This window comes from Falco cherrug, chromosome 5 (genome assembly GCF_023634085.1).
Source record: "Falco cherrug isolate bFalChe1 chromosome 5, bFalChe1.pri, whole genome shotgun sequence".
Taxonomy (NCBI): domain Eukaryota; kingdom Metazoa; phylum Chordata; class Aves; order Falconiformes; family Falconidae; genus Falco; species Falco cherrug.
Window position 1 is genome coordinate 78,584,031 of NC_073701.1, and position 20,583 is coordinate 78,604,613.

Genomic DNA, 20,583 nt, shown 5'->3' on the forward strand with positions numbered 1-20,583 from the left:
GTTTTATTTGGGAAATGTTGAGAAACAACAATGATAATGAATTTGAAAAGCAACATCTCTGTTACTATCGTAACAAAATAGTAATAAATGAAAGACAAAAAAGCCAGACACTGAAGAAAATGATGGGACAATGCCTCTCATAGGAGAAATCTTATCATGCAGGACACCACTGACTAAAGCACTACTATATTTCATGGTCTTTCTTTGTGGAGTATTACACAACATAATGAGACATTATTCTGGTTATAAAGAATCAGTCGGAATAAATTCCAGAATTATCACACAGTGATTACAATTCAAGACAACCACACTGAAATAATGAAGACAAAAGGGTTTCTTTCCACTGCTGTATACATGACCTTTGCTACAGTCACCCGGTAGCTAAAGGATACATATCACTTCTTCCCCTTCTCTCCTATAAAATAATCTTGTCCCTCACCTGGCAAGCATTTAGCCTCCAGGGCAAGGCAGTCAGTGCAGTGGGTATTCATGGACTGAATGGGAAGGGAAATTTGGCAGCAGTAAGGTTGGGTCAGGTAGAGATAACACTCCAAAAGATCACAGAGCAGGCACTGTATGGACATGATAAAAGCTTTGCTAACAGCAGTAGTGATCCAGGTGGAGCTTCCCATGCCACAGAAGGTGGGAGGCAAAATATAAGTGAGCTGTCACATAGGGTATGGGACCAGCACATGAGTGGGACTGCAGGACATGCAAAAGTGATCCATCAAATAGAGGAAGAAAAGCTGTTTCTTCAGTAAAAGGTCCCTCTGACACAGAACTATGACAATGATTTGTTGCTGTCTGTTTTTAATGAGAAGTCTTGTTGGTGGCCAAGTGACAAGTCTCAAGCACTGACAGCCCAAGCTCGACTCAGGATGTTCTGTGGTGGAACAAGTGCAAACGAAGAGGTAAATTTCCAAAAGGGTGATTTCGGATATAGTCTGCATTTGTGGATATACTTTGTCTGCAAAACTTACATCTGTAGTTCAATTATACATGGAAATCTGAGTAGTCTGACTTCTAACTACCAGATGGCTAAAGTGTTAGCTCATCTACCTGGAGAGAGAGATGCAAACCAAGAACTCATTTCAAAACATAAAGCACATTTTTTCTTGCAAACTGGGAAACATGACCTTGATCTGGCTAAAAATATCCATTGGTGACTATCAGCTTCTGTACTGTAATAACTGTAAGTTATTCTCAACATGCTCAATACAAGCATCTGTAGAAATCCATATCCATTTCTTCTCATATTATAGTCAATCTTTAAGTATTACATTGCAGAAAAAGATGTGTTGACCCTGGCATCCTGCATCATCTGCCTTTGTTCTAGTCCTATGTATAGCTGAGAGCTGGTCACTCTTGCTAAAATTACTGGCATTAGACCTAGGCAAAAAAAACCCAGTAAGACTGAAGCATCGGAATAAACTCGATACAATGGGAATAAAATTAATACAATAGAGCTTACAAGGATTATGACATTTTGATAATTGTAAACCTGCAATTAACCCTGTTTGTTTTTAAAATTGATGAAATACTTAACAGCGTGATGGATGCCTTCTTTATAATTCCTTTCATGAAGACTATTCAGAAATAGGATCAACTATACATTTAAAGTTGTTAGCAATTATTCCTGATTTTCACTGGAGAAAGTGTGGCAGATCTATAAAAATAATATCCCAAAGTAAAATTAGCTTTAAACATGAAAAAACTCAGAATTATGCTACCAGCAAATAAATTACTAACACTGATGTGAAAGACTATCTCATTCAGAGGAGTCCTATAAAAATCTAAGACAAAATCTCATCAACTAGCTCCTCAATAAAGTGAGAGGCGTTGTGATGGGGCTTTAAAATCATGTGAAATTTGGATACATTGTGGGAAAATGGTGTTGGAATGGTGACATCTAATATGTAAAAAAGCTATCCAAAATAACATCCATCAGTATTTGGGAATTTTTTACTGATATACTGTGATGTGCTTGTGGAGAAAAAAAAAAAAAAAAAAGGAAAAGGTAAAATAAAACTTACTTTAAGGTGGCAATCTGTTGATAAGGGGTCACAGAAGAAGTATAATCTTTGAGTAGCGTATTATGCAAAAACACTGAAAATATGAAGAAGAATTTTTCTAAGTGTCCGGTATCTGTACAAAAATCATGTCATGATAGTAACCAAGCTGAAGCCGGATACATAAACCTCAATGCTAATACTCATATTTGTAATCTTAAAATACAATAACAAATTATTACTATATTGCCACACACATTTGCAGTCTTAAGTAACACACATAGGACTGTAAAAGTGAACTGTATCTTAGTTAAATGTAAGATGAACATATGCAGCAAATTCTGTCAATAAAATATGTATTTATCAACAAATTTCACAGGATTTCTGACAGGTTTTACCCTCAATACAATCCAAATTGTGTGCCTGTGTCATGAAATTCCACCTGAGTTGTAACGGATAGAAGCCCACCCTCTATTCAGCTCTGCAAAACGAGTGGATGTGAGTTTATCTGCACATTAAGATTGGTCAAATGAGTTAGCAAACAGAATACACAGGAAAGCAGTAATTAAAAAATAGTGTTAGGAAAGCAACATCTGGACAGATTCAACAGATCGAGCATTAGTTGATATTAAAACATTCCATCGCTAATGTCCACCACTCTCCAGATTATGACTTCTCCAGTTTCAGTCACTTCAGAAAAAGCCATTCTAAGAATAAAAATTGTCTTCTGCAAAATAATGATTCTATCTGGAAATGTGTCATTGTGTGGGAGTAGAATCTTACACCTGAAAAACCTTCAGCGTTCCTCTCTACTGCTCTCATTTTCTTCTGCTCCCCTTACTTTTCCTGTACCTGTTCTATATCTTTTACATTCTTTTCCTTTTTTTTTCCTTCACATTCATTCATTCATTAAGGTTCGCTTTCTGTTTCTTTGTCCTTCAAACATCACTGTTTATCATCTTTGCTCTTTTTTTCTCCTCCACAATTTCACCTCTCCCCCCTCCCCCCGCACCTAGTAAACTGAATTTTTATAAATGTTTTCCCACTAAGTCTCTGCTTCTGGAGGGAACAATAGCCCCAAGTCTTAGCAGTTTGATACTATGAAGGTTTCCGTGGTCATTTTGCAAGTGTCAAGGTCCCTTGCAAAAAAATAGATGGGTTCCAGTCCTGTTCCCAGATGTGTTACTATTCAGCTTTCTGATTCTGGGTAAATTTTTGAACTTTGCTGTTTTTTCAACTTTTAATTTGCCTTCGTATGGGCACAGGTAGTGGAAGGCGTGTCTTTCAATTTTATTTTGGTTTTATTTATTTATTTTTTTAAAAATTTTTAAATCAGTTGGGCTGACCAGGTGTAGACAAGAAATACGATTCTCACTGGCGAAGTGTGCTGTAGCTGGCCACCACTGTCTCATGTTGACCAGCGGCAGGTTGGTTGGTTGGTGTTGAGCTGGAGGTGGCAGCTGAAGCCCCTTGACCTCCACCTCTTACGGAAAGTGCTGACCCTTGTTTTAGTTCCCTGCAGCTGCTTTTTAGCTACCCACACTGACAATCTTATGGGCTACTCTCCAGCGCCCGTGGGCACCTTGATGATGCCACAGGGTTAGTACCACGGCCCTGAAATGAGTGGGCAGCCTTTCCATAAGTGCTTGGGGGTGCTGTCAGAGGGATCCCTCATGCAAGTCGTCCAGACTGTGTTGGCAGAGGGAGAGACACACCAGGAGCAGCTATAAATATGAATGTCCTCTGGGGTATGTTTCCCTGTTATGCCAACTGAGCAGCTCTCAGTGCAGCCTGGAGCTGCCTCATGGGCAAGGTGGAATGAAGAGTGAAGCAGCTTGGCCTCAAGGATCCTGCCAAGGATGTTCTAGAAAACCGTGGAAGTTTGCTGTGAATGAGTCAGTAGGTCCTTCAAGTGTCAGTGCTGTTAACACCACGTGAACGGTCAGGAGAGGCAGTGCTGTGAATAAATACCTGAGGTCAGCTAAACATCTCACGGCACTTCAGTAAGGTCATTGCTGTGCAAGCTGGTCTGAACTGTATTTTCTAGTCACTGTAAAGGTGTGTGAATTTTTAACTTGAGAAGTATGTTGGCATTTGTCGTGAAAAGGTCACCATGAATATAGAAATTCTCTGCGTCCTCTTATTTTTCTAGACTTTCCTCTTTCTTTTTCTTCTTTTGTCCTCTTCTTTTCAATTTTCTTGTATCCTTTCTTCAGTTTTTCTCATATTCTTTCTCTCCATCTGTTCCTTGCAAGATGTTGAAACAAATCCTAATATGTGCTAATGAGTATTCCTAAGTACATGTAAAATTTACATACGGAGGAGCAGAAGAGTGAGTTGAGGAGAAAGAATGTAGCTCAGTGTTTCTTCCAGGTTTAGCTCATTTCCATAGTCAGCTGTGGTAAGTCCTGTGGCATTTCTTGCAGCAGGAGGGAAAGAAGGGAGAAATGCAGACAGAATTTGTTTTAATTTTTGTCACAAAGTAATGTCGAAATTCCACTGAACCTCTTTCAGGCTCCCAGCAGAGCTGCTTAGTCATTGTGATATTTTCCAAAACACAGTCATTACCCATGCCTGAAGATTCATTTCCAAATTAAGTAAAAAAAAAACAACCAACAGCAGCACTATTTTTACATGAATGAAGCTGAGAGCGGAGCAATAGCGATCACATTCCGGACATGCAGCTCTGCTATTTTGACACCCCCTAAGTTCACAATGCAGTGTAAGACACTCACCCCCTTGCACCAGGGGATGAGACCCCATGAGGAGGAGGCTGTGCTGCAGTTGGTGTTGGAAGATGAAGAAGGTGAGGAAAGCAAGAGAAGTCTGGTGTACAGCAGTGTGTTGCAGTACTCGTGCGTGTTGTGGGGCTTACAGGTTTTGTACCAGCCCAGTGTGGATTTGTTGGGGACAACAGAAGTAGCTGCCTTTGGAACCCATGCTGGAGGAAGCAGGGGACACTGTAGCCCTTGTACAAAAAGGCTCCTCCAAGGACCAGTGGCACCAGGAGAGGGAGGTTGCCGCTCTGTTGCCCTGGAAAGGAAAAAGCTACATTAATACCTTAAAAACTGCTGCTTCCCTCATTCGCACTTCAGTCCTCATGTCTTAAATGTAGATAACACCTCTCTGGAGGGCTCTGAGGAGGAAGCCATTAGCGATTAAGAGCTGCTGTATACTGATTACAGTGCCTGATTAAGGCACTGTGACAGTGGAGGCCATATAAATAAATATAACCCCAGCTCCTAATGAGAGGAACACTTTGCCTTCATGTGAATGAAGGAGGATGCCAAACTTCACCCTTTCCTCATCGTTGTTTCCCTTCCACGTGGGGATTCTCCTTAAAACTCCCTGCATCCTTCTTTTTCCTCCTGTGCTGTAACAGCACCTTCTACTCCTCTGAACACCAAGATGCCAGCTGCCTCCCGGTGAAGGGGCAGAAGATAAAGGCACTTTTCTAAAAGCTCAAAGCAAGCTATAAAAAACCACACAGGTTCCTTCTTCTCTGGATTACTGGTTGAAAAGTCTTTGGCAACCTCTCTGCTGAAAGGAAAGCTATGAAAAGAAGTGTTCAGCTTAAGCTCCTTAGATCCCAGCCCCACTCCCCACCTTCCCAGCCTGGCTGGCAGGCTCCCGACTGAGGCTCCCAAGCCTGCGGAGTGCAGGCACGTGGCACAGCCCCACCACACAGGCAGCAGTGCCTGGCTGCTGGGTGGGCAACCAGGAGCTACGTTTGGCAAGAGGTGGAGCTCCCAGATGTGTCTAACAAGCATCCGTCCTGGGTGAGCCCTGTCTCTGCTCACAGGTGGAGGTCTTCAAACTCGGCACCTGCTGAGCAGGAGTCCCCGAGAGCTGGTGGGAATTTGCACACGTTATAGATAGAAACCTGCCTGATAGTCCAAGTTCCTTGAAACAACTGCCTGTGTGTTGGATAAAGCTTGCTGAACTAGAACTCTCCTCACAAAACATTTCCACCTCAGCATATCAGCGTTTTGATGGAAAAGCCACTTTCAGGAAGGAGGTGTCTGTCACTGAAATCCTGCTGGGTGGGTAGGACGGGATTCCTGGTAGGTCCTGTCCTTCTAAGAAGAACCAGAGGGAGGGTGTGCCACAATGTGGGAAGGGATTTAACCTCCTCTTACCCTTTCACACTGGGATAATTTCTAGTCCTGCACATATATGAGGATCTGGATCTGTATTTATACCTACACATTTAGATTATTGTCACCGTACATTGTCTGAGCTCTAAGTAATTGAGTCACAGCTGTCCTGAACCTGCTCCCTGGCTCACGAAGCACCTTTCCTTAGACAGAAGAGGTGCTGAAAAGAACACAAATCTCAACACACTGCCTGGTATTCAATCATCATTCTCATATTCCTGTTTTCACAACCTCTACCAGCATGTTTTCCACTTGCAGTCTGTTTTCTACTCTGAGAGATCAAATAAAGAATTGCCAAGACTGGAGTCTTGTGATTTCTTTCCTCAAAGCTGTTTCCACTTATTTTACTGTGGAACAGAAGGAAAAGACAGGGTCAATCCAACCTTGTCTTGAATTTTGAAAGGCCTGAGTACCAGCACGTATGCACTGAAGTATTTTCCTTCAGGAAGCTGTGTTATATTTCTTTGTTTGGGTTGAATTATATGATTTTTTTGTATTTACTTTATTGATAATAGACTCCATATATGATTAATTCCAGGTTGCTTAAAATATTTCCAGCAGGGTACAATATGTTATTCAGATTGTAGTGGATCCTTGGCTTCCTGAAATTATTATAGTAACATGGTTGATAGACACAATATAGACCTTAGAAGATCTTTCATAGTAACTTCTCCCTCTTTCACTTTTTATTAGAAAAAACGACCAAGTTTTTTGCTTCTGTGCTGGCTGGGGAGATGGTGTTGCACAGCGTTTTTGCTAATGCAGCCATTTTACAAACAAGACAAGCTTTGACGAGTAGGTGGTATATGGAAAAACTGGAAAAATGTTGTCAAATAGCCCATGTACATGAAAGATATTGCTTCAACCATAGCTTTGACACATTTTCATGCAATACTTTCAGATGATTGTCAAAGAATCTATCCTTCTTCGTGCATGGCCAAAGGATCTCACATGTAGCTTTAAGAAACTGGTGAACATCTCTGTATTAGTACCTAACAGAATTGCCAGATCACTCATTTCCAGGTTGCTTCTATCTTTACATGACTGAATGAAGTAACTGAGTCTAGGCAGCACAAACTTTTCCTTCCCCTTTGATTAATGTTAAATGTAGTGAAGAGACATGGTCTTTTAAGAGAGAAATTTTATGTGCTTACCCTGTATTAATGCATACCCGTGTGCATACCACTGTAGTTAAGGGTCTTGTCAAGGAAGAAAGAATGAAACTTCTAAGCAGGCTGAAATTAAAAACACTTGGACAACTGACACTCGCTGGTCATCCAAACATAACAAAGACCCACTTTGATTCTTCTTGCCACCTGTTTAATGAAAAGGAGCCCTATGCCTTTCATGGAGAAAAAATCCTCCGTCCAGTCAGACACCTCCTAACTTCTAATTACCCATTAAGTTAGCCAAAACTTCCATCTAATTATCCAGCTTCTTGGCTAACTCTTAGTGTTTCCCTGTTTTCCACCAGCACCTTTATAGTCTTGTCTAGAGTCTTTCCTCAACTTATTTCCTGAAGCTTTTCTTACATTGAGGAAGGATAGTGGTTACAGTTGTTGAGAACAGGAAAAATATCTGACTCTCAGGAGCATATGGTTGGCAGCTGAGTGAAACATATGTCACTTTCTCTTTCAATGGGTTCACAAAGATTTTGAAGAGCACTACAAATAGTACCAGACCTTTGAGACCTCGGAGAGAAGGAAGTTACACATCACCTCCCTTCCTATTTCTCCGTTGGCTCTCCTGTCTTCGGTGAATCGACCACAGCATCCTGTCTTCACTTTTAAGATTCACCTCAGCTTATCTCCCCCACTAACTCTTCCTGTAAATTCACTCTCAAACTGGTGATTATGACAAAATACAGCTTAAACTTTTAAACCAAGAAATATTTTTGTTCCTCTGCTCCTTGAGTCACTCCAAATAAATATCTCGAGGCAGTTCCATTAATTCCCTCAGAAACTCTCCCAGAATTTGTTTGCCAATACACCTTCAGTAAACTAGATGTTTGTTCGGCAGAGATATGACCATTCCTCCTTAGCCTTTTTGGAATTGCTTTTGCAAAGAGCCTAACACAGTGGGGCTGTGGTCAGTGAGTGCACATGCTGCTGCTCTAGGCCCCACAGCTGCTGTATTATAAAGGTAGACACATGGCAGAGGTCAGTTGCCTAAATAATCTAGTGACATCTGTAACACTGAAAAGTATCTGAGATGTAACCATAGGGCTCCAAGTATGAAGATCCTACAGCTCTGTGTATGACCTGTTCCAGTGTTGGAACATTTTCATAGTAAAAAAATGTGCTCCTTATATCAAATTCAAGTAAGAATTTCCCACATTGCAGCTTGGACCGTTGCCTCTCATCCTTTCACTGTGTGCCTCTTGAAGAGATTTTAGCTTCTCCTTCTCTGCGCTGTCACACTAAGCATGTTTAGATAAGATCCTCTCAAATCTTGTCTTTTCCAGTCTGAACAAATACAGTTCTCTCACCCTCTTCTTATACACCATATGTTTCAGTCCCTTACCATCTTGGAGGTCTCCCCTGGCCATGCTCCTATGTGTCCATGTCATTGTTGTCATGTGGCGACAAATGACATGAACTCCAGATGTGGTGTCACAAGTGCCAGACAGAGAGAGAGGAGAAAAATCACCTCACCTGACCTGATGGCTACATTCACGTTAGCCACAGCACAGCCGCTGTGGAGACACACCACTGGCTTATGTTCAATTTGCTGTTGACTGAGTCCCCCCAGGTTGATTTTTTTGTTTGATCAGTTGGCTGTTGGTGGTTTGGGTTTTTTTTCTTCTATTTTAAAATCTGCTTTCAGGCCAGTCAACTCCCAGTTTGTACTGCTGAATGGGTTTCCTCTATCCTATGTGTAGGAGTTTGCTTTGCTGCAAGATACCACGTTTTATCAATGTCGACCCTTTTTCCCTACTTTGGAACTGCATTTCTTCGTGTGGTAAGAGGACCTTTATTGCCTCTTCAGTCTGTAAATGCAAGTAATATCTGATTGCAGCAGTAGACAGATATAGACCAAAATGAGATTGTACAAACTTTGTAAAATATCAGCTGATTATCTCAGAAAACCAGTAAATGCATTTCCCGGGCTGGTAAGTGCATGGATGGGGTTACTTCAAAATAAATGTTTTCATTAGGTAACCAATAGGAATAAATGCTTTTAGGGTGGCCTATGGACTATGTTTGGCTCCTCCTTTCGACCTCTCACCCCCACTTTCTTGTAAGCTTTTAGGCACGAAGTAAAGCAGCCAGGAAACAAAAGCTGGTCGTAACAAACACCTAATAGAACAAGCATAAACACACAGAAAGAAGGAAGAACTGAAGCTGCACGCTTCCGCTGCAAGCATTTGTACAAAGAATTTGGTAGCAGATGCTGCCAGATTTAATTGCACTCGACATCACAAATCCTACTCTTGTCTCTGCAGTAGTGAGGCATTTGATCAGAGCCAAGATACATGTACTCCTACTTCAAATAGGAGAAAGGCATAGTGTCTTTGGATCTGCTGAAAACTGGTGGATCTATCTCAGAAAGGAATCTGTGAACACAGTTTGTATGCCATGTCTCCACGTGATGTATTTATTACTCATAATAAGGAACAAAAAACTCTCCCAGGTGCTACTATGAAGTCATGATCCACATTTTACTGAAGTCAACTGGTGTTTTACTCTGTAGCCCTAAGGGACCAACATGGCCATAGAAAAGTGCCAAGATAGTATTAGAAGATACTAGGCATAGATATCTACTTACTGAGAACTATTAATAAATTTAGTAAGAAAACTTTCTCATTTTCTATATTGTTTACCTCTATTATTGTTATTTATTTGTAACTAATTCTCAAAGAGTTATGATTGTGCTTTCTTTGTTGGTTGTTCTGGATTTGAGCCAAAGTCAAAACCTGTAAGCAGGCCCTGAAATACAAACCTGTGAGTCATTACTTGTATGATAGAACTTCAGGCTGAAAAGGCTTATACAAAATGTTTCCACAATGCTTTTCTTATAAAAAAAAAGGAAAAAGAATCGAAAATACACAAGACTCCTGTTTAAAAATTGTAGACACAACAGCAGACAACAATGTCAATGTAGGTTGCATTCAGTAAAAGGCACTTTCTTGAAGCATCATATAATGTCACTCAAAATTTGCTTCTGTTCTCATTTCTCGAATAATGATTGCTGTGGATCAGCTTCCTTTCTCCAGTATAACTCCAGTTACACCTTTTTCCAAAATGCCAAACTTAGTATAAGCTCAGTAAAGGTATGTTTTTTAAAGCTTGCAATTTAGCTTTAAACTCTCAGACATGAGTAAAAGTTCTGATTGAAAGCAGAGCAATAAGACCAGGTTTTCAACAGCTGTTGGCAATTTTTTGTTTTAATTGAGGCAAAAGATTCTGAAGTTCAGATGGCATGAATCAAAGTGCTCATTCTGAGGAAAAATGACATGATTTAGAAACTAACATAGAAAAATAGACAGAAACATTTTGACAGGCTGTTTAAACTTTTATCTAGTTCAGGAGTGATGATGAATGGGAAATAGGTGAAGGGGAAGAAGAAGATAGGACGAGAGTCTAGAAGATTTGGTAGTTTATCTTTAAGTTGTCTGAATTTTAAAGCATTTAGAACTAAGTTACTGCTGCTTTGAAAATCAAGGCCGCCTTTTCAGTACTTTCACTTGGATTAGAGAAGATTTACTCAGTGCCAGTATTCCCCTGATGCAGCAAACTGAAAACTATTTCAACCACCCAAGCTCCAGGGAAAGGTAAGAAACACAGAACCAAGATGGCTCAGACCTGGCACTTCCAAAAAATTGTCTTTTAATTTAATTTGAAACTGCACTCAGAATCTGGGAGAGCTGGAATGGAACACATCTGAGAGCTACTTACAATTTCCTGATGTTGTGGACTACATTAAAGTGGTCTGGCATCTCACCAATTACCTTTTGTCCTTACTTCTAGCAACAGCAGATGAAACCTGTAAATCTTTGTTCAGGTTAAAAACTTATGTCGAGACTTTCCTTAGAATGATATTCTTTCTGCAACAAGCACTCCACCCAGAAAGCAACCACACTGAAAGGACTCTACCACTTCAGTTTCCTAAGTTTGTGATCAAGGAATGCCAACCGTGTTCTTTTTGTTTTAAGCAGCCTCTACAGAATAATGCAACACTTCCAGACACATGCGTATATTGGGCAGGCCATCCAGCACAAAATATGCTGTACTCACACACAAATTACCGACTTCCACTCAGACACCTAAATGTGTCAAGAGGTTGAGCACAGAACGTTTCTATGCCAGGTTGAAGAGGTGTGTGTCTAAAGCCCCGTCTCTGACTCTTACGCCTGTTGCCTGTGTAGCTCTGAAACACAAGCCCCTGCAGAGCTTAAAACCACTTCAAGTACACAGGCAACTGTCATTACTTTGGGTAGAAACAAAGAATTTTGCGTAGAAGAAAAAGGAAAAACGGGTAGAAGAAGAGGTAATATTATCTTCCATCACTTCTGACTCACTCTCCAGAAATAGGAGACATAACAACCAGAAGCAGCTATTTTGAAGCCAGAGAATGAAATGAGTAGATCCAATGGCTGCTTTCATCATTATCTGTACTACAATCTTCTTTTTTTTTTTTTTTTTCCTTTGGACAGTATGAGCAAGAGCGTCCCCCGATTCACCTAATTGAGGTGAATTCACTCTCCAGGTGAAAGGCTGGAGAGGACCTTTCAAGGTCATAGTCATGACCTTCTTGAACTGAACCTGCACATCAAGCCCCTGCGTCTACAGTGCACAGAACTGTGCCATAGGCCATTATTTGCCTGGTTGTGACATTTAGCAAAATTACAGATTCTATCCCAAACAGACCTGAAAACAAGAGCAATAAGCTTAATGAAGCAGATATTTCCACAAGAAGCTTTAGAAATTGCTGGCCTCCTGCTTACCAAGTGTTTCAGATAGCATTCATACATACATTTCACTGTAACTTTGTTCTGATGATTGGTCTGTCATGATGGACTGTAATTAGATTAATGACAATTACAGATTTTCCATTGCCACCTTTCGATCAATCTTTTTAGAAATGTCTCATTTAGAAGGGGCCTGAATTTCAGCAGGGGAAACTGCAGGCATTTTGTTCATTCTTAAAAATATATACTTTCATTTCAGAATTCATGTCAACTCCTGAAATTTCTTTGGTTAACCATAATAAAAACTGGGATTTGGATAACTCCTATCTAGGGATTTTCATATCACTTAACAGCAGTTCTTTTATAACTCCTATAACCCCTAAGTATTTTTCTCTGTTTTATGAATAAGAAAAATGGGTCACGACTAAAGGACTGAAACAGGGCTCTAAGTGGCAACTGTATCTTACAATAACAAAATGCCCAGTCACTGCAGTGGGAGCAAACTTACCCTTACCCTAGGTGACATAGAAGATGAGGGTAAACACAGCAGTTCAGCTCCAAGAACAGGCTGAAGTTCCAGATTAAGACTTAAATTTAAGGCCTCGATTAATTTACTAAACACAGGCATCTGGCTCCATTTGAACCAGCAGCTATGATACAGCAGCTAAAGGTTACACGTGCCTTCCTGGACTATCAGCTGGAAGCCAGGCAAGATGCCATTTCCCATCTAAGTTGGCACAGATGCTTATGTCTAGGCAACTGAACCAAGCTCTGAGTGTCTTTCTGTGAAGATAGGTATCTCCACAACAGTCATTTGTGATTAAGTCAACATAGTCAGGGGAGCCTGGAGAGCAATGCTGATCACCCTGCAATGGACATCTAGTGACCGAATAATTTCCTGGACTTCTTTGGCTACACAGGCCCAGTTCTGTTGCGTAAATATTGGTGTTAATATCATTCTACCCTATTGTAAATTAGTTATATATTTGAGAACCTTCAGGAGATGCATACCCTTCTGGAGTGGAAGATGGAGGCCAGGACAGGTGCCCACAGTGTCTACGCCAGCAGAGGCCTATGTTTCAGTTGGAACATACACCAAGACACCTCAAAGTAGGTGTCTAGATATTTATGCCTGTGTGTGTCCGGGAGCTAGGTTCGATAGCTGACTATGTAAGTTATGTATTTGCAGGCCAGATGATCCTGACAAACAGAACCATTAGGTACTTCAAGACTGGCTGATCATATTTTAGAGCCATTAAGAGTCATATTAAAGATACTGTGGGAAAGAAATGTCATATCAAAAGACCAGGGAAAGAAAAATCTCCCATTAACAGAAGATAAAAAGGAGGAGCCAAGTACTACAACTGAGTTAACTACACTTAAACAAATCATCGTACTGACTCTTCATGAGCACCTGCAAGGCAACATGGAAATGAACATCAGCCAACACGGATTTGCCAACAACAAATCACATCTAGCTAATCTAATTTCCTTCCACAGCAGGATGGCAGGTTTTGTGGACAGAGGAGACTCAAAAGATGTCATATATCTTTCCTTTAGAAAGATACTCTCTCTCACTAAATTCTTAAAAGATAGTAAAGAAATGTCAGTCCATGTGATAATACTATGGAATAGAAAACTGTACACAGACTATAATTATTACTGTTCACTGTTAAGGTAGAAGTATGCGTAGAAGAAATTTTGCAGGAGTCCATTCTATTGTTCTATTAAATATTTTCATTAAAGAATTGGATGATAGATCAATGACTTTACTCATTAAGTTTGCTGAAGTTACCGTAAGGGCACCATGGTATGCTGGAGAATCGTAACATGCCAAATAGACTTGTTAAATTTGAGGGCTGGAATGGAAAAAATGATGAAATTCAGAGCAATCCCATAGGAAGTATTACAGCTGGGCAGGAATATTCAAATGTATAAATAACATATGGAGAAGAAATGGCTAGGGACCACAAAATTGAACAAGAGAGCTATGTCGTGCTACTGTGAAATGGTGAACAACAAAGAGATGCAGAAATGGGAGTATAGCCTTTAAAATATGTGAAATAATCTCCCTGTTTAGCTGTGCATTGGATATTGAAAAGATCTCAGCTGAAGTATCATATTCAATTTGGAACATCACCATCAAGAAAAACAGGGGGCAGCTGCTCAGTCTGGAGGAAAAGAATGAGAATTTTCAGAGGACTAGTAAATATTCCTCCATGAAAGGAGTCAGAAGAAGTGCAGTTGGTTAGTCTGGAGAAGAGAAGGTGGAGGGGATGTGTGTCATTATTCCTGGCAGCTACATTGCGCTGCCTGCTGCAAGGAGAGTACAACCAACCAGCTCTCCAAGTCCATGGCGACTGGGACAAACTGGAGGCTTCAACTGAGGCATGGGTGGTTTAGAAAAACTTTCTGATGGTCAAATAAGAAGAATGGGGGCTGACTGCCTGGGAAGGCTGGGGAGTTTCCACTATGAAAGGCCTTTAACAATGTATCCGAAGAACTTCCCATAAAGTTGAATGTGCTTTAGAGTCTCTTCAGGAACCTTCCAGCAATAACATGGAAAATAAGCAAATTCCAGTAGTTTCAAAAGAGAATAAAATAGACATTACTTTCATATCATGTCTCCATGGAAATGTAAGAAATAGAATAAATAAGATGCATAAAAGGAAAAATTCTATGCCTAACTGAAGATTCTTCTATTCATTAGGAAGAAGTACAGGAAAAACACAGGTCACATGTTCATGGTCTAAGGTTTATTATTTAATTAATATTCAACTTTTTGGTGTGTTTAAGGGTTTGCTTCTGTCCTTAATAACTACCTACTGTATTTAATTTATGTAAAATTTTATATTTATTAAGATATTTTGGTACTAAACAGATGATTATGGCAGAAGAAATGTAACAGCACCAAATGAGCATCTTCCAGTGCTTTTCTTCATTTCACAGTTTGAGGAAAGCCCATTTAAATGGGCTTTTTTTAGTTACTTTTCTTGGTCTACAAGACAAATGGAGACACCTAAAGCAAGTGAATCATAGATTTTCTTTCAAATAAAAGAATTCTTATAGCATTATTGAGAATGTTCATTCAGTTTTTTAGAAAATCCAGATATTTCATAGTTGATTATTTTCAGTATTTCTTACAGTACGTGAAGGTAGCTTGGATTTCTTTTCTATATGTTTGATCCAAAGCTTTCCAAGCAGATGGAAGTGTTTCCTGCTAGCTAGCTTCTGAAAATCTGAACTCTAGTTACTGATCTGTGTATTATTATTGTTTGTCACATAACAATAGGAATCTGATGTTCTGACCAAAATAGAATAAATGTAGATATATATACTGTGACAATAAAAAGAAGAAAGCAAAACAAGATTCTGGCACAAAGAGCTTACTGTTCTTTTATCATGATACTTATTATCTATTTTATCCAAATCCATATTCGATAGCATTCAAAGTGAATTGACTGTTTGCAGACCAAAGATGACCAAACCACAAAGTATATTATGTACAAAATTATGAAAGAAATGTTAAAAACTCTCAAAGATTGAAGTTTTTCAAACCAAATTGTTTTTTCTTTCTGTTCTAATGTATAGCTTAAGCAATACTGAACATGATCCATACAAACTCTGTGCTGCATACACTTAATCAGAAGACTGAAGATTACCAAATTAAAACATAATAAAATAATATCTACCAGCAGCAGCAGCAGCAAATAAGCCCATCTCCACTGCAGGATACTGCAAATGGTTCAGAGAATAAAGAACTTTTCAATTATAGGCCATATGCATAATATTAGTGTGCTGTCCTAACCAAGTTGAAATTAGCTTCCCATTTTTCACAGCCTACACAAAGCTATCTAATCCACTAGGATTTCTACATGCCACTGTAGAAATCTCTGAACTTTTCATCCAAAGCAGTCTGGATTTAAAGCAGAAGCACAATTTATACAGTACAATCTTCCTTCTCTTCCACTGATTTTGCACTGTTCAAACAGATAAATGATGGCTAGAAGAAAATTGTGGAGTACTTTTTATGCTGTGTATTTTTTAACGAGGAAAGCAAAATACCTTTTAATAAGAATAAACTTTCCAAAACCTTGTCTTTTGTTCTTTTCTTTGCTTTTCTTTTTTTTTTTTTTTTTTTTTTTTTAGTTTAGTAAAGATCAATAGGACAAAGTCAGAACCATGGTTTCCCATGTCATGCCATTTAAATACAGAATTCTACAGCCTCTGAGTTTCTCCAAGATTGAAAAACTATATTTACTTTTCCTTAGGCTTTTTAATTGCACCAAAGAACAATTTTCAGAGAACATATCTTGCCATTCTAATTATTTTTGTTTGCATATACATAAATAGATACATACTTTTATTATTTTTAAAAATAGGTTATTTTCTTTGATTCAGCATATTTTAATAGCCTGGTATGCAACCTGCAAGGTTGCTTTGTTTGTTTTACCAAAGAAAGTTCTCCAACTGTTTAGAGAAAAATAAGGAAATACTCCTATGAGTACTGCTACTACTACGAATATAAGAGGAAGCTGAATTACATTTTAGAGGCAAGGATAATTCTGGTGCATCATTCACAGTTTGAGGAAAGCAGCTCTAGCATTCACTCAGTCTTGTTTGCTGAGTTGCTTCTTAGTTTGTAGAAATAACGAGGGGGAAATGGCAGACTCTCAGTATACTCACCTTGCCATTAGGCTTTCTGCTGGCTAGCTTACAACACCTACCTCGTGTATACTTACTAATTCTGAAGACATACCTTCTGTCCTCCCATGATTCCCTGAGAAAAATAGTGACCCAGTTTGAAAATTTGGAGTTGGATCAGTTACACTGTACCATTTGATGAAATTTAAGCAATTAAGTTATTCTGAATTCCAAATCATGCAAAAGCATCCCTTGAACAACTTCAGTGAAATATCCCTAAAACTATTAGTGTAATTAACTTTGTATAATTTTTGCTGATGCCACAGAATTTCTTTGTAAAAGCATTTTTCAGAAATTCTGTTTTAACACCTAAACCTACAATTGGGGGGGGGGGGGGGGGGGGAGGCGGATGGGGGACACTAAATTCCCATTCTTACTTACATTAGTCTGTGATTGTAATATCATTGGCTAAAACGGATGTGTAGTCCAAATTTATAAGCACCAATTGATAGCAGCATCTTTTTGCTACCAACACACTTGCTGCAAGTGATTTCCTGGCATTGATATGCAGCACATATGCTTCTTCTAAGAATAACTAAGAAACAATCTGCCTAGAAATTATCTACCCCTGGCTCTATAAAGCACTGTTCATCTATACTACCAAAAACGACACCTGGTTCTAGCCTATTTACAAAAAAAACCCCAAGCCCACTATTTTCATTACTGTTGCTGTCATTATGGAGACACTTAAAAGAATGCAAATGCTATCAAAGAACCAGCTTAGCATAACCATTCCTGTAATGAAATGTTACAATCTTATATAATTTTATGTAAACTACATGATGAAACTATATAACAAAACCAGTACTTATACTCATTGCAGACTTTATAAATAAGTACCTTGTACTCATCTCTTGCATGTATGCTGCACAACAAAGAAGCCATCTGCCGTCTATTACAAAATACTGTCGTACATATTTGGATCCGTAGTGTATGCAGGTGTCTACCCACCATTAAATTGGCTTCCACATTTTGAGCCCACATTGTGGGCCTTGTTAAATATTTGCTGCCTTATGTAAAGCACCCAATTTTCCACCAGTTAACTTCTCTAATGAGTAAATTTCTGACTCTGGAGCTGCATATGCACCAATCATATCATCATTGTACCAGCCTGTTTCCTACTAGCAAGTCACAAAAAGTGTACTTAGATAAGGCATAAAACAAAACAGCCTGTGGAGACCCCATTTCACTTTCTTCTCTGGAGAAGATGTCAGAAAACCCACTTGAATTCCAGTTTTGCACTTTCAAAGGAATGAGTCTGAGAAATGTGTCTATTGCTTTCTCCAGTTCATACCTGAAATAAAGAAGCATTCATTGGGCCAGGGAGACAAATAGAAAACTTGACATAATGGAGTGTCCATGTCAGGTGTAGGCATCTTAGATTTGAGCCTTTGCTCCAGTGATAATTAGTTATACAAAAGGAAACCACTTCTATAGGAACAAGTAACAGACATTTACTTTATATGTACTCCATTGTTCAGGAGATTTTCTGAAGAGGTAAATTCTAACCTGTTGCCCGAAGCAGGCAAATGAGGATGTGGACATACGTTTCTGCCTCCTTATACGAACATACAGAGAAGCAGACAAAAAAGGCAAAACAAGAGCAGGTAAAACCTTCTGTCTGTGTTCAGCATGAAGTGGGACTGAAATGGCTTAGAGGAGACGCCTGCTCCTCTTGGCTGACCAGAGTCAAAGCATGGACTTGGCTATGCTAGAAGGCAGTTCAGAGTACTTACAGAGGCACCTGCTCTAACTCACCGTTTCTCCTCTTGCTGTATAAACCTAAATTAAGGACATAAATTAATACTGTCCTTAGCTGGGCAGTATTAGGCAGTATGACAACCTGTAGCAGGGCAACACAGCAAAACCACAGGTAATGTTTAAGGAGAATAGTTTTACCCTTAACACCTATTGTCTCTTCTCACCTTTGTTTCAAAATCTAAAAATAGATACTGCAACAGTCTCATGAACGACTATATTTATCCCCTCCTCCCCTCAAATTAATCTTTGCTGTGGTACATCGCATTTTGAAAAGCCACCTGAGAAAATTACTTTTGCATAGATTCTCTTGATATGAATTATCTTGAAGCCAACAATATGACAGCAAATATAAAGCAGACAGGATCTATTTCTTTGTGTGTGTAAAGTATTATGTGGATTATTATAGGAAGCATGTTAGCATAAAAGGTGGGACCCAAATTAAATATCTGTACATTAAAGCTGTAAATATGCATTTAAGTCATCATCCTAGGCTCCCTTTATAGCTAGGGAAACAGAGTAGAGCCCTCCAGAGAGTGACTCCTACACTGGATGCTCAAGGGAAGGTTCCTTTGTCACAATACAGGTATCTATTGTCACTTTTGGCACTTCAGGTTACCAGGCTGCATATCACAGGGATGTGGGTGTCCTACCTATCCTGCATCCCATCTGCCAAGTGCATGTAGATATTTGGATCTCTAGAGGCCCAAGATAACTATTTTGGGGAAACTGATTCTTGCTTTTTGTGGACAATGGGATGAATTGCCTAATAGAGAGTCCTATTTCTCTCCATTGATTATAAAGTAAATCTATAGTAATCTGTTTCAAGCTAGATGCCCAACTTTCAGTCGTCTAAATGAGAGCAGAAGAATCTCAACTTCATGAAGCTTTGGTATGAAACAATGAAGTCAAATGAGCATAAAAAAATGCTGCACTTTTTTTTTTTATGTGCACTACTAGAAGAAAATATTATGATCAATAATGTAGCTTTTTTATTTCATTGAAGATGTGTCTGCTGCATTTTGGCAGGTCATAACCATCTTCTCTCAATAGCTTTTACAATTGTTTTCAAAATGTTAGTATGGTGTTTTGTAATATATTTTGACATGACACAGTGGTGGATGTTAATGAAATGTGGGGGGCGGTTTCCCCATACCCCTAGTTAAAATATAGAAGACTAGGCTACTGTTAAACTTCTTCTATTTGAAAGTCACAGAAAAATACAATAATTTATTCAACAACAATTGCAAGCAACAACCTTAGATTTATAGATTTTTCAATTTATTTCACTAGGTGACAAAAATATTTTCTGTGTTAAGTTTGCTATTTTCAGTCTCAAGGTTACACGTTTCTTAACCTTGGATTGTATCTCAGCAGTATTGACTGCTTTAGTGAATATTTCATTGTCACTTGCATAGATATTCTGTTCATTATAGTACAGTCTCACACTATGGGCAGTTCAAAGAAACATATATTATATATGCACACATATTGAGAAATGAAGTTATCAGCATCATTCAGTATGTCACATAAATATTTCTCTTAAGAATTATCTTCTGCTTGGTGGAGTTTTGTATTTGTATTCATAAGTATGTCTCCTTTCTGATAAAAAACAAGATTATATAAATTCTGTTTTTTCCCCAGTGCCTGCAAAACATTCTAATACTGTGGTGCTCTTTGCAATTTCTCTATCATGTACTTACTTTACTGTTTTCTGATACTCACCAATGTTTACTCCCTATTTTAAATTAGTTTTTACCACTCGGATGCACAAACCTAGGCTTGCTGCATACTTTCTGTGGTTTACTTCTGTCCTTTCAATCTCTGCAGAACTGTAACTTTAATTAAAGTGAAATATTAAAAAAGTCATTATTTACAAAAATGGTCTAGGTTTTGGATGTGTTGATTTCAGGATTTCTACTACCTCAGTTTTGTCAGAGGAAAGTAACATTTTAGTGGCTGTTGTGACTCCACGTTGCGAGGTATTTAATTCATAGTAATTGCTATAAAAATATCTGATGTTTATACATACACAGTGTGGTTA